Below are 11,660 nucleotides of genomic sequence, written 5' to 3'. Positions count from 1 at the left end.
GGAGTTTGCTCTTTACAAACTCTTTTAATTTGTGCATTTAGACCATTTACATTTGGTGTAATTATTAGTATGTTAAGGCTTAAGTCTGCAATTTTATTTTGTTTTCTGTTTGTTCTCTGTTTTTTTTATTCTCTGTTTACTTTTACTTGAATTTCTGCAGCTTACTCGAATATTTTTTTAGAGTTCAACTTTGATTTATCTATAGTGGTTTTTAGTGTAGCTCTTTGTTTAGCTTTTTCAGTGGTTGTTCTAAGCATTAATTACATACACATCACTTATCTACTAGGGCCAACATTTGCCAGTTCCAGGAAAGTGTAGAAACCTTACTTCCCTTTGTGACCATTTATACTCCCCACTTTATAATTGTCAAATATTTCCTCTATGTACATTGAGAATCACATTGCACTATGCTATAATTTTTGTTTCAACCATCAATATAATTTGGAAAACTCAAGAGGAAAAGGAAAATCTACTGTATTTACCTATGTGTTTGCTCTTACCATATACTTTCTCCCTTTATGATGTTCCAAAATCCTTATTTTATTATTTCCTTTTTGTTTAGATAAGTTCCTTTCACCATTACTTTAGGGTGGTTCTGCTGTTGATAAATTCTGTCTTTTCCTTCATCAGAGAATACCTTGATTTCCTCTTAATTAATGAAAGATATTTTTGCTGGTATAGGATTCTAGGTCGATGGCTCTTCTCTTTCAATAAATTTTAAAAAAAATTGTTACTACCTTCTGGCCTCCATGGTTTCAGATGGGAAACCCACTGTCATTTGAATTCTTTTTTCCCTAGAGGTAATGTTTCATGTCTCTGGATGCTCTCAGGATTTTCTCTAGTTCTCAGAAGTCTGATTATGATGTGTCTTTGGATTTATCCTACAGGGGATTCACTCAGCTTTTTGAATCTGTAGGTTATTTTCTTTTGGTAAAATTGGGGAAGATTTCAGCCATTATCCCCTTGAATACTTTTTCAGTCCCACCCTCGTTCTCCTCTCTTCCTGATAGTCTATGACATGAATATTACATATTTTGCTATAGGCCCACATTTTCCTAAGGCTCTGCTCATTTTTTTCAGCTTATTTTTCTCTATTGTTCAGATCGGATTGGTTCTATTATTTTATCTTCAAGTTCACCATTTCTTTCCTCTGTCTCCTCCACTGAGCTGCCAAGCCTACTCATTGAGTTTTTCATTTCAGTTATTAAATTATTAGTTCTAAAATTTCCACTTGGTTCTTCTCTATACCTTCTAAAAATTTTTTGCTGATGCATGCTATTTCTTTGCTGAGACTTTTTAGTGATGGCTGCTTTAAAATCCTTCCCAGATAATTCCAAAATCAGTGTTTGTCTTTTCTCATTCAGTTTGATCTCTTTTTGATTCTGTGACAAGTGATTTTTTTTTAATTTAAACCTAGACATTTGGGTGTTATGTTATAAGACTCTGAAACTTATTTAAAACTTGTATTATGACAGGTGCAAGACCTCTGACACCACCTCATAATTGCTTGTTGGGATGTCAGTCTCCACTGACAGGGTAGGGGGGATCCTTGTTACTAGTGGGTTGGAATGAGAGTTCAGGCTTCCCACTGGACCTCCAATGATACCACCCAGGCTGGAATAAGAAAGGCAGCTCATTATGCTTCCCATATGGTCTCCACCATACTTTGAAGAGTTGCATTGTTACTGCTGAGTGCTAATGGAAGTCCCAACTCTACAATAGAATTCTTTTAATGCTACCTCAGTGGGAATGGGGAAGCTGCCTCATTACTGCTGAATTTGAAGTTAAGACCAGACTTCCCATGTAGTCTCTGGGGGACCCATTACCCCTCAGCAAGGATGAAAATCTGGGCTTCCTGCTCCATCTTCTCTGACACCACAGTGGCAGGCAGTTTGGGATGCCTTGTTACAGCCTGGTGAGGGTGAAAGTCTAGCCTCCCCACTCATCCTTTACTCTTACGGTGGGAGGCAGGGGCAGGGACAGGGGTTGCAATTTTTTCTCTGGAGTTTGGCTGTAGTAGAACAGTTAAGGTCTTAAAGTTTTTTTTTTCTAGGCTGTCTCTTTCCTGGTCATTTCACTAGAGATGTTAGACTTCCTTTGGGACATTTTTGTCTGTTACCCATTGACATTTTCGAGTTGCTGGTTTCTCCAGTATCCACTCTGACATATAAGAAGCAAAAACAAAATAAAACAAAACAAAAACCAGGAAACTCAACAGCGTTTTGTTCCTAACATCCCAAGATCTCTGGCTGGTCTTCCTTCTCTCCACCTTTTTGAGTTCTTGTATTTGTTATAAAAAATACAATGTAATGTTCAAGGATTTTTAGTTGTATTCAGTGAGAAACATAGGGAAAACTACATCTACTCCATCTTCCCAGAAGCTCAAGTCAGGAAAATAATTGTAAATAGAAACAAAGAAAAAACAAAAGAACAACAAAAAAAGAAGATTAGAATGGTGTTTTCTTCTTTTCTTTTCTTCTGAGATCTGTGCTGCTGAGAATCAGTTTCAAGGTACCTAATAAAGAGTCACTTTCTCTCTCTTCCCTCCTCTGCCCAAACAGAAGTTCAAGCTGAAAATATGTGGCAAGGAGCACAAGAAAATGATATGATGTCTATCAATAAATGTTCCTCATTCTCCAGCCCAGTAAATGTCACATTTGGTTATGAAATTGAATTTTGCAAAGTAACATTTTAAAAATATTCCTCCGACTTAGTATCTTTTATAACTATTGGCACAGATAATAAATTGAAGAATCAAATCCCATGTCCCCTATACTCTTTCTCAGGTGCATAAGTAACAGGCTGACCTCCTGAGTGATTCCAGTAACTGGGATTCTCAGTTGCCCTTTTGGCTTCACTGTAAAACAGTTGAGAGAACAAGCATCCATACCACTTCCCTGGATGCTGACAGTGCCCAAGAGTGGCCTGGCCTGGCAAGGAGCCATATGATTGGGGGATATCCACATGGGTTTTATCCAATATTGGGCAGCTTAGTCTTAAATTATACAATTGGATTAATCTCCTATTAACCCTCCCCAAATCTCTGCATTTTCACAGCCTCACAAGGTTGAGCCATGAATGAATGAATGATTGATTAAATGAATCCCTTCCTTTACATTACAATCCAGCCAGTTCTTGAGGGGAAAAATAACAAATAGTCTCATGCAGCACCGTATAGCACAGCCCCAGAGGAGGAAGTTGGCTCATTCCTGCCAGTGAAAACTATAGGAAGACATTAAAAGTCAAGAAAGTCTTGGGCACTGAGCAATTGCTTTCTCTGAATAACCAAGAGCCAGCCACAGTACCTTTGCACATAGGCTCTTTAATACAACGTTGCATCATTAGACAAACATAAGGTATTCTTATGTCTTATGTCCTATGTCAGTCCCACCATTTGACTTGAATGACTCTTTAAGACAAGGTCAACCTGCAAGGTCAAGTGGTTATTTTCTAAATATCCCTTATATGTAGCTAACCAGTTACTAGTATTTCACTGGCCTGTCGCAACCATACTTCTACTTCACCTCTACCACTACCTCTTCCACCCCCATCTGATCAAATAAATGAAATTACTTCATACAAACAAAAATAGAAAGAATCATAGATTTTTTTATCCTTGAATAATGACCACATCTCTGAAACGATTTTAGAAGGGCTCTTATAGGTCCTTCCGTTTCACCACTTTCTGGAGCAGAAATCCTTCTGGAATGCTCTGTATAAATGATCAGTCAGCAATCCATGTCCAGAAACTCATGACTACTCAAGGAAACCCTATTCATCCTACTCATACTTTAGTTTTCTCTGGGGATTTTGCTTTTTCTTCTTTGGAAACAAAGGGACCAATCCTTTTTCAGTTTCTTGCTGTTCCTGAAGTCATGACTGTTGCCTCTGACATGTTCTGTTTTGGCAGTCATGGCTCCAGAAATGAGAAGTCTTATGACAGAAGTAATGCACAGATGCTGGGGTACAAAGCGTGGTCACTAGGAAAGGGAGAGCCAGAGGCCATGTCAAGACAATGTCAAAAAAGTCTGAACTATTTGTCCACTAAGACAAATAGGAGTTAATTGTGTAGGCAGAGAAAGCAGGAAGAGGGATGAAGTAACACAATATGTACCCAAAGAGGCTCCTTTGGCTGGATCATAGTTTAGAAGTGAGATGGGTGGGAAATGGGCCTGGAGAGGTAGGTGGAAGCCAGGTATGGAAGCCGAGATCCTAACTTACCATAGAATGAAGCAGAGCTGGGAGTGCAGAGCAGCTACTGGAGACTTAGCATGCCCAGAACTTGGATCATGGACAAACCAGAAGAGTAAAGGGAGAAGAAAGGAAACAATATGGTATCTGCTCCCTTTCTGGTGAACAGAGAGGGCTTAGCAAGCCTTGTGCCTCAGATGAAGGTAGGTGAGAGAGACATTGGCCACTGTGAGGTTTAGGATTCCTGCAAGATAGCCCTGGACACAAAAATAGCTGCTGGGCCAGAAGGGAATCAACAGATTGAGTGACACGAGATGAACAGAGGAGTCCCTGCTGCTTCCAAAATTCAGCACTTTGCAGTTGAGTCCTGGGGAGGCTGGGGCCAAAGCCATGGCAGATGTGTTTTGGGAGCAGCGGTGCCTGCCTAGGAACAAGTCAGCTGATGGTGAACAGGCCTACTTTGCCTACTTCAGCTGCCTAGAAATCCTCCATGCCCTTCTGCAGCCTGGCTCAGTATCTTCTTTAAAATAAACGTCTTGATATGACTTTGGTGATAATGCTTGTCCTACATTTTATGATATTTCCAGGAGCTCTAGGAAAGGGGGAATGAGTCACTCATTCTATTCAAAGAAACCAACCACACTGGGCATTCATGAAATGTTGCCGGGATGTTGGTGCTGGGAATCTAGAGGTTAGCCCACAGAATTTCAAGCGAGGGAGGACACACGCAGAGGTGAAGTTGGGGGAGTTCTTCAGCCATACAGTCCAGCAGTTTTCCAATTGTTAGCCCCTCAACCCGTTCCTCTTGGCAAGAGAAGTTCATGTGCTCAACATACTTCCAAGAAGGCATCAAGGGAAGTGCTCCAAAACCCTTCTTCCCACCTAAGAGCTCATCCTGAAAGCACAGGTGAGTTGAAGTAATTTAGTATAAGCACAACCTTGAATTTGATTTAATTTATTTCTGTAAGACATCCTTAATACTTTAGTGCATCAGGGCCCTCCCTAGTCTGGTCAACATGGCCAGTGATGTCATCATAAGGAACCCAGCATGGGTGACCTATACAGATCTTAGAAAGGGTGTCTGAGTGAGGCAGGGGCTCCCCACCTTTTGCAAAGGAGGCTATATCATCAAGGGCATCCTGCATGGCCCTCCTTCGAACAGTCCTCTCTAGATTTTTTACCCTAAACCATGAAAACTTTAGATCACCGTAGGAGCCTTCCACTGAGTAAATCAAGGATAAATACTAACTTTCTACATGAAATTGTGTTCACACTCTGATGGGTGAGTTCTTAATTCTTCAAATCCTTCTGTGCCTTGACTTCCAGGAGAGAGTACGCACTGCTCCCCCGAGGTGTTCCGACAGGTTCAGACCTTGGCCCCCATCCTCCTCCCACGGCTTCAAACACAGTCACAGTCTCCCTCCTGAGTGACTCAGCCTCGCACCATGGCACCTAGCACCATGGGCCTCCACAGTGTACACCTTAATTTTCAAAGTCAACCCCCTACCACACTTCTCATACTTGGCCACAGTCCACCTGCTACCTGCCCTTCCTCAGGCACCAAGGTTCCCCACCTTTACTCATGCTGTTTCTCCACCTAAAATACTCTGCCTTGCATTTCCCTTCCCCTCATTATTCTTCTTCCTTCTTGACACATTGAAGCTCTTCCTCTGTAAGCATGTTCTGGTTCTGTGAGTTAGGACGTCCTTCGCTCCTGTCTCTTTCTCTGTTCTCTCTCTTTCCTTCTCTCCCCACTCTGTTCCCTCCCCATCTCTCTCCCTTCTCTTCCTCTGCCCTCTTCCCTTTGAGGTCCTGTGGAACTCTCTTGGTAGCTTCCCCTCAATACCATGTATTACAGCTATGTATGTGTACATCTAATCTCCCTGCCTACGCTGGAAGCGCCCTGAAAGCAGGTATAGAGCCTTCCTTATCTGCGTCTCCCTCTTGTTATATTTAGTTCCCACCTTGTGTAAATCAATAAATGTTTAAGCAATGGGTGAGTCTAGGAAGGATCTTGGACCTGCGTCCTTACCACACTGCCTCCTGCTCTAGGAGCCTTCGTTTCCAGCCCATCATTAGTTCTTAGGATTACAGGCGACCCCATAGTGGAAAACACAGGTACTAAAGGAAGACTTCTTGGGCTTGACATCCAACTCTGCTCCTCTCCCAGCTGTATGGTCTGGGGCAATTTGTTCAACCTCTTTGTGCCTCAATCTCTCCACCAGCAAAATGACAGTACCTATTTCACAGGGCCACTGTGAGAATTAAATGAAATAGATAGTCCAGTAATGCACTTAACCATGGTGCCAGGCTATATACTAAATGGGAAAAAAATGTTAGGGATTACTATTTTTACTGCCCCGAACCATATTTGCATGCTGACAAAAAGCTAATGTGTGGTTCTTAAATCCTCTGCCCTTTATTTTTCAGCAGCAACACAAGGCAATATATACAGTACCATTTATAAGAACACTCATCTGATTGGCTATTTAAGGATGTGGCATTTTCCTTTTAAATCAGTCCTCAGGTGACCTGCAATGGCATCATGTCAGGAAAGAGGAGGAAGAATGTTGAAGTTAGAGACCACAGCTGGCATGTTTATAGAGAACTCTAAGAATGGGGTGGGAGATTGGAGGGCCTCAGCTTTAACTGGGAGGTGAGGTCCAGTTGAGGATACAAGTCCATAAAATAGCATTACCATTTCCCACTTGATATAAATGTTCCTTTAAACAGTTGTAACTTGAAAAAAATCACAGTTTTCTGACGAATGTAAGGACATATTTTAGAGAGATAAAAATATCCTAGATGTAAATATGACCGGTTTGAAATATATCAACTATGATGAGTTTTCCCATCATCCATAAAAGCCCTGGGTAGCAGAAAGCAAGGCGGTAGTGCTGCTAACATGCAGACCTCACTCAGCCCTGTCATCCCCTGCCCTCTGTGCAAGGGAGCCCTTAGCATAAGCAGAAGAGCACACCCTCCACCTTCTCCGAAAGCTTTGCATTCATGACTCTCTCTCTCCCTCTCTCCACAGCCCCATAAACACACACACACACACACACACACACACACACACACTTCTTAGTCCTAGCTTTGAGTACAATCAGACTCAGTTATAATTGCCCTCATTAAAAACCTCTCTGTCATTTCAGACAGAGAGAAGTATATCTCTGGCATGGTCCCAGTAGAAAGCCACACACTTAGCTGAAACAGAAGTGCGGGTATAATTATCTCTCTCTTTCTCACACACACACAAACACACACACACCAAGCAAACTGTTGCGCTTTTATTTACATTCCCGGGTGTAGAAAGAACACAGTCAAACAATAAGAAAATGAAAGACCCACTGTCTCTGCGGGTCTGTATTCTACCTGAGGAGTTTGGTATGATTTTAACAAGACATATAGAATTTCTTCAAGTGTCTGTGGGCATGTTTTGTTCAAACATGTCATCATGATTCCTGCAAACTTTAAATGTTTCTGTTATTCCATTAAATGTATGACCACACAATTGTAAGTGGAGTGGCTCCTAGAGCAAGAGATTTCAGCTCCTCTACGAGGAACCTTGTATTCTGGTGGACAGTTCTGGAAATAGAGATGTGAGGTGTGTGGCCACAAGCCGTTGACATGATGAGTAGTCCCTGGGAGGCAGGCAGCCTTGTGACTTCTTAGCTTCAGGGAAAATTGCTCTGTTATTTTTGGCACACATGACAAAGGTCACTATTCATGTTAATAGCAAGAACAGGCTATAACCTTCAGTCCACACACAGACACTCACACACAGGCATATAACCCTTGAGTGGATTAACACACATTTTCTCATTTGTTACTCACAACAGGCCTGTGAATGAGGAAACACAGATAGACACTACATATCCCACCTTACAGATGAGCAGACTGCAGCTCCCAGAGGGTCACAGTAACTGGCTGAGAAATGACAAAACCAAGTCAAACACCTTTCTAGACCTAGGCTCTTTCCTAGACTCCACATCCTCTATACTTCCCACTCACTTGCACTGTCTCAGACACAATAAACAGGACAGACAAAGTAAACAAGAACAATAAATTTTCAGGCCACAGTAAGCTCTTTGCTTCAGAATAGTAAGATTCCTGTATTTCTGGTTTTCTTTTAATTTTACAAGGGGTAAACCTGTTGATTATCCCAACTATAAAAACTCTTGCCTACTAGAGGAAAGATATTTCTTAAGGAAAATTCTTGAAGTGAACACATCTGGGATTTTTTTCATCTTAAAATATCACCAATACTCATAAGTATTTATAGACATCTTCTTCACATGACTGACTAGTCTTGAGAACACCCAGCAAACCAGGTCAGAAAGAGAAAATCCAGGAAACTAGCCTAAAAAGTAAAATTACTTGCTCAGGACCACAGGACTTTGCAGGAGCAGAGACTTCTGGCCTACTATGCAGTGCCTCCCAGCTATAATGGTGGCACTGTTGGGAGCCTCCAAATGAGGCTACTGGGAGGCAGGACTTGACTTTCCCAAAGGCCCTGGAATCGCTTATCCCCATAACAAGTGATGCAATGTGATACAAGGATGCATTTGAGCATGAAGATGTGTAGAAATAAAACTCAGGACACATAGAAGAGTAGGGGAAAATTGCGAAGGTTGCTTTATGTCCAGTGAAGTTCTTAAGGATAAATTTAGGAGCACAAAGAGGAAAAGGAAATTGGAGTGTCCAGGCACAGGAAACAGTGATTGCCATGGAAGGAAGGTAGCTGTAACTAGACTGTGAGTGTGGAAGACAGAACCATCCAGACATGTGGCCCTGGCTAAAAGACAAGGATTGTATACTCACTTGACAGACAAGGACTGAAGGATTTCAACCTGGGGGTGCCTGGGTCAAGTTTGCATTTTAGATAGATACCCAGAGCTGTTTCAGGATAAACCCTCAGTGTTACAGGTGTGATAGGTGGCAGGTACAGAGGCAGGTGGAAGCAACATTAATAGCCCCTTTCAGAGACAGCAGCTAAGGGGAGTAAGATTTAAGATATGTGAAATATTGGGAGTGAGGAAGAAAGAGAGGGAGACGTGTTCTCAGACTTCTGGCTTAGGCACAATGTGGGCGGTGATCCTATAAACTGAAGACAGAGAATGGAGAAACAAGCCCGATATAAGGGCTGGTGGAAGTCTGTGAGGGACAGAGTAGCTTTTAGCATGTTAGTTTGGAGCATCCATTGAACATCTGGGTGGGACCATCCAGTACACAGCAGAAGTTCAATGGAGAGGTCAGAGCTGGGTATATAAGTTAGGAAGTCATCAGCCGTTTGTGGAATCAGGGATATTGTTGTGGAATACAAAGAAGGCAAATCTGGGAAACTCTGACATGACACTAGGATTGCTATGTGAGGAATCTTGTCTCAATATACCCGTGGGTGGTGGCCTTGAAGATTTCCAGGGGAGTGGAGGTTGTTGACGAGGGGAAGAGCCCAGCATGGTGGAAATTCCTCTCTGGGCAGGGGTTCCAACTTCCTGGACCGTATCACCGTAGGGTCGGACCTGACACTCTCTAAAAGAATCTCTTCCATGTTTAATATGCTGTAATTCTAAACCTCTCTCCAGTATTGTAAATCTGGTAAACATCAAATTTACTTTGGAGGAAAAAATCTTTGCTTTAGAAAAGGAAGAGGATTTGTCCAAAACCAAGAGTGGAATGTTAATGCTTTATTGGCTATACGTGCCACGTGGTTGCAACCCTCAACTCTGATAATGGGGGAAGGACAGAAGGAGTTTAAAGACATCCCAAAGAATGACTGAACCACTTACACAGAAACAGATGCTATGATTTTCGCCATAAGTAATGATATAGATGAGTCAAACTGAGAGAGCTAAATTTAAAGTTTTTAAGAGCCCCTCCTCCATTGGTGTCAGAAGTTTCAATCTAACTACAGGAAGGAGAAAAATGCTGATACAGGCAGTATTTGATTTCTCCAGGACTAGGATATCTAACACATCTGAATACAAATAGTTGCAAGGTCCACCCACCAGCAAGACCGGGGTACAAAAGGTGGCAGGGTCCTTGGATCACAAGAGTAAAATGGTGACACACATAGGAAGATGGACAAAACTGACAAGGCCTCATAAGGATATAAACGTCTGGAATCTGGGTGCCTGTGGTGTGGGGATTTTCACCACTGGGCCATCATAGGAGGACCAACCTGAAGCAATCAGTGATCCAGAGTGAGGACCTACAAGCACGGAGCCAGAAAAGGAAGGAGAAGAAGGTCATCCACCAGGATACAAGGAGAGGCCATGTAACCAGAGGGGCTGAACCAGCAGCAGAGTTAGGCTAAGGGGTGAAGTGAAGAGTCAACACAGAGCAAGCAGAGACAGAACGAGGTTCCTACAGGTCAAGGATGAATGTCACTGAGTTCTCACCATGGAGTTGCTTCTCTGCATGAATTGTCAGGAACCACTAGAGTAGGCCCATTCTGAAGCAGCCTTTATGCCCATTCCTGTGAACCTGTGTTGCTGTGACAAGTTTCTCTTTGCCTGTTTTACTTGTCTCTGCTACACGGCACTCTTAGCCTCTCCATAGCCATGCTATTTCTAAATCTCAATAGAAACCATATGGCAGGCTAACTATGATGGGTTGGATGCCACTGCGGGTAGGATGGTAGATCATGGTTCCTTCGGTCTTTCTGTTCTCAAGGGCAATTACCAGTTTAAGTAAGAGGCAGCACACTAATTCCAATGCTATGAATACAGGGCTTGTGAAAATCAAGTGTACTTGTGATGTACAAAGTTGTTTGTTGACCCTCAAAGCAAACTCTCCTAGTTTGGGAATAGTGGCACCAGAAGGATAAATAATCATTTATTCCAAGCCCGTGACACATCAACTCAAGTGCTAGTCAAGCAGCTGTGACTTGCTCAGCACTATACCATGGCAATGGGAAACAATAAATGCCACCTTTGGCTCCTAAGAACTAAAATACTGACAGGAGAGTAGCTGGAGCATGACCACAGGAAACCAAGAGTCAATGACATACTGTTTACATGTGACACAATGTTACAGTTGTTCATAAACAAAAGGTCAGAGAAGGAATAATGACAGTATAAAATAACAAGAAACTATTTTTTGCCTATCAGTTTGGCCAAGATTGAGGGGGAAGAAGTTCTCATGCCACTGGCAAGTTGGCAAGAATGTAAGGAAATTAACATTTTTATACACTGTCAGATCCAACCTTTTGGGGGTGACAGTTGAGTCATATATGTCAAAATTCTTAATACTCACACTTTTTGATCAATCTTAACCCTAAGATTTGGCCTCAGTATTTAACAAGACAAGTGCGCCAAGATGTGGGTTCAAGGAGGCTCATGACAGGGCGCCTGGGTGGCTCAGTTGGTTAAGCGACTGCCTTCGGCTCAGGTCATGATCCTGGAGTCCCGGGATCGAGTCCCGCATCGGGCTCCCTGCTCAGCGGGGAGTCTGCTTCTCCCTCT

This window comes from Eumetopias jubatus, unplaced genomic scaffold (assembly GCF_037043125.1).
Source record: "Eumetopias jubatus isolate StellerSeaLion01/CBP00866 unplaced genomic scaffold, mEumJub1_p1.0 scaffold_78, whole genome shotgun sequence".
NCBI lineage: Eukaryota > Metazoa > Chordata > Mammalia > Carnivora > Otariidae > Eumetopias > Eumetopias jubatus.
This window is presented reverse-complemented; position numbering follows the sequence as displayed.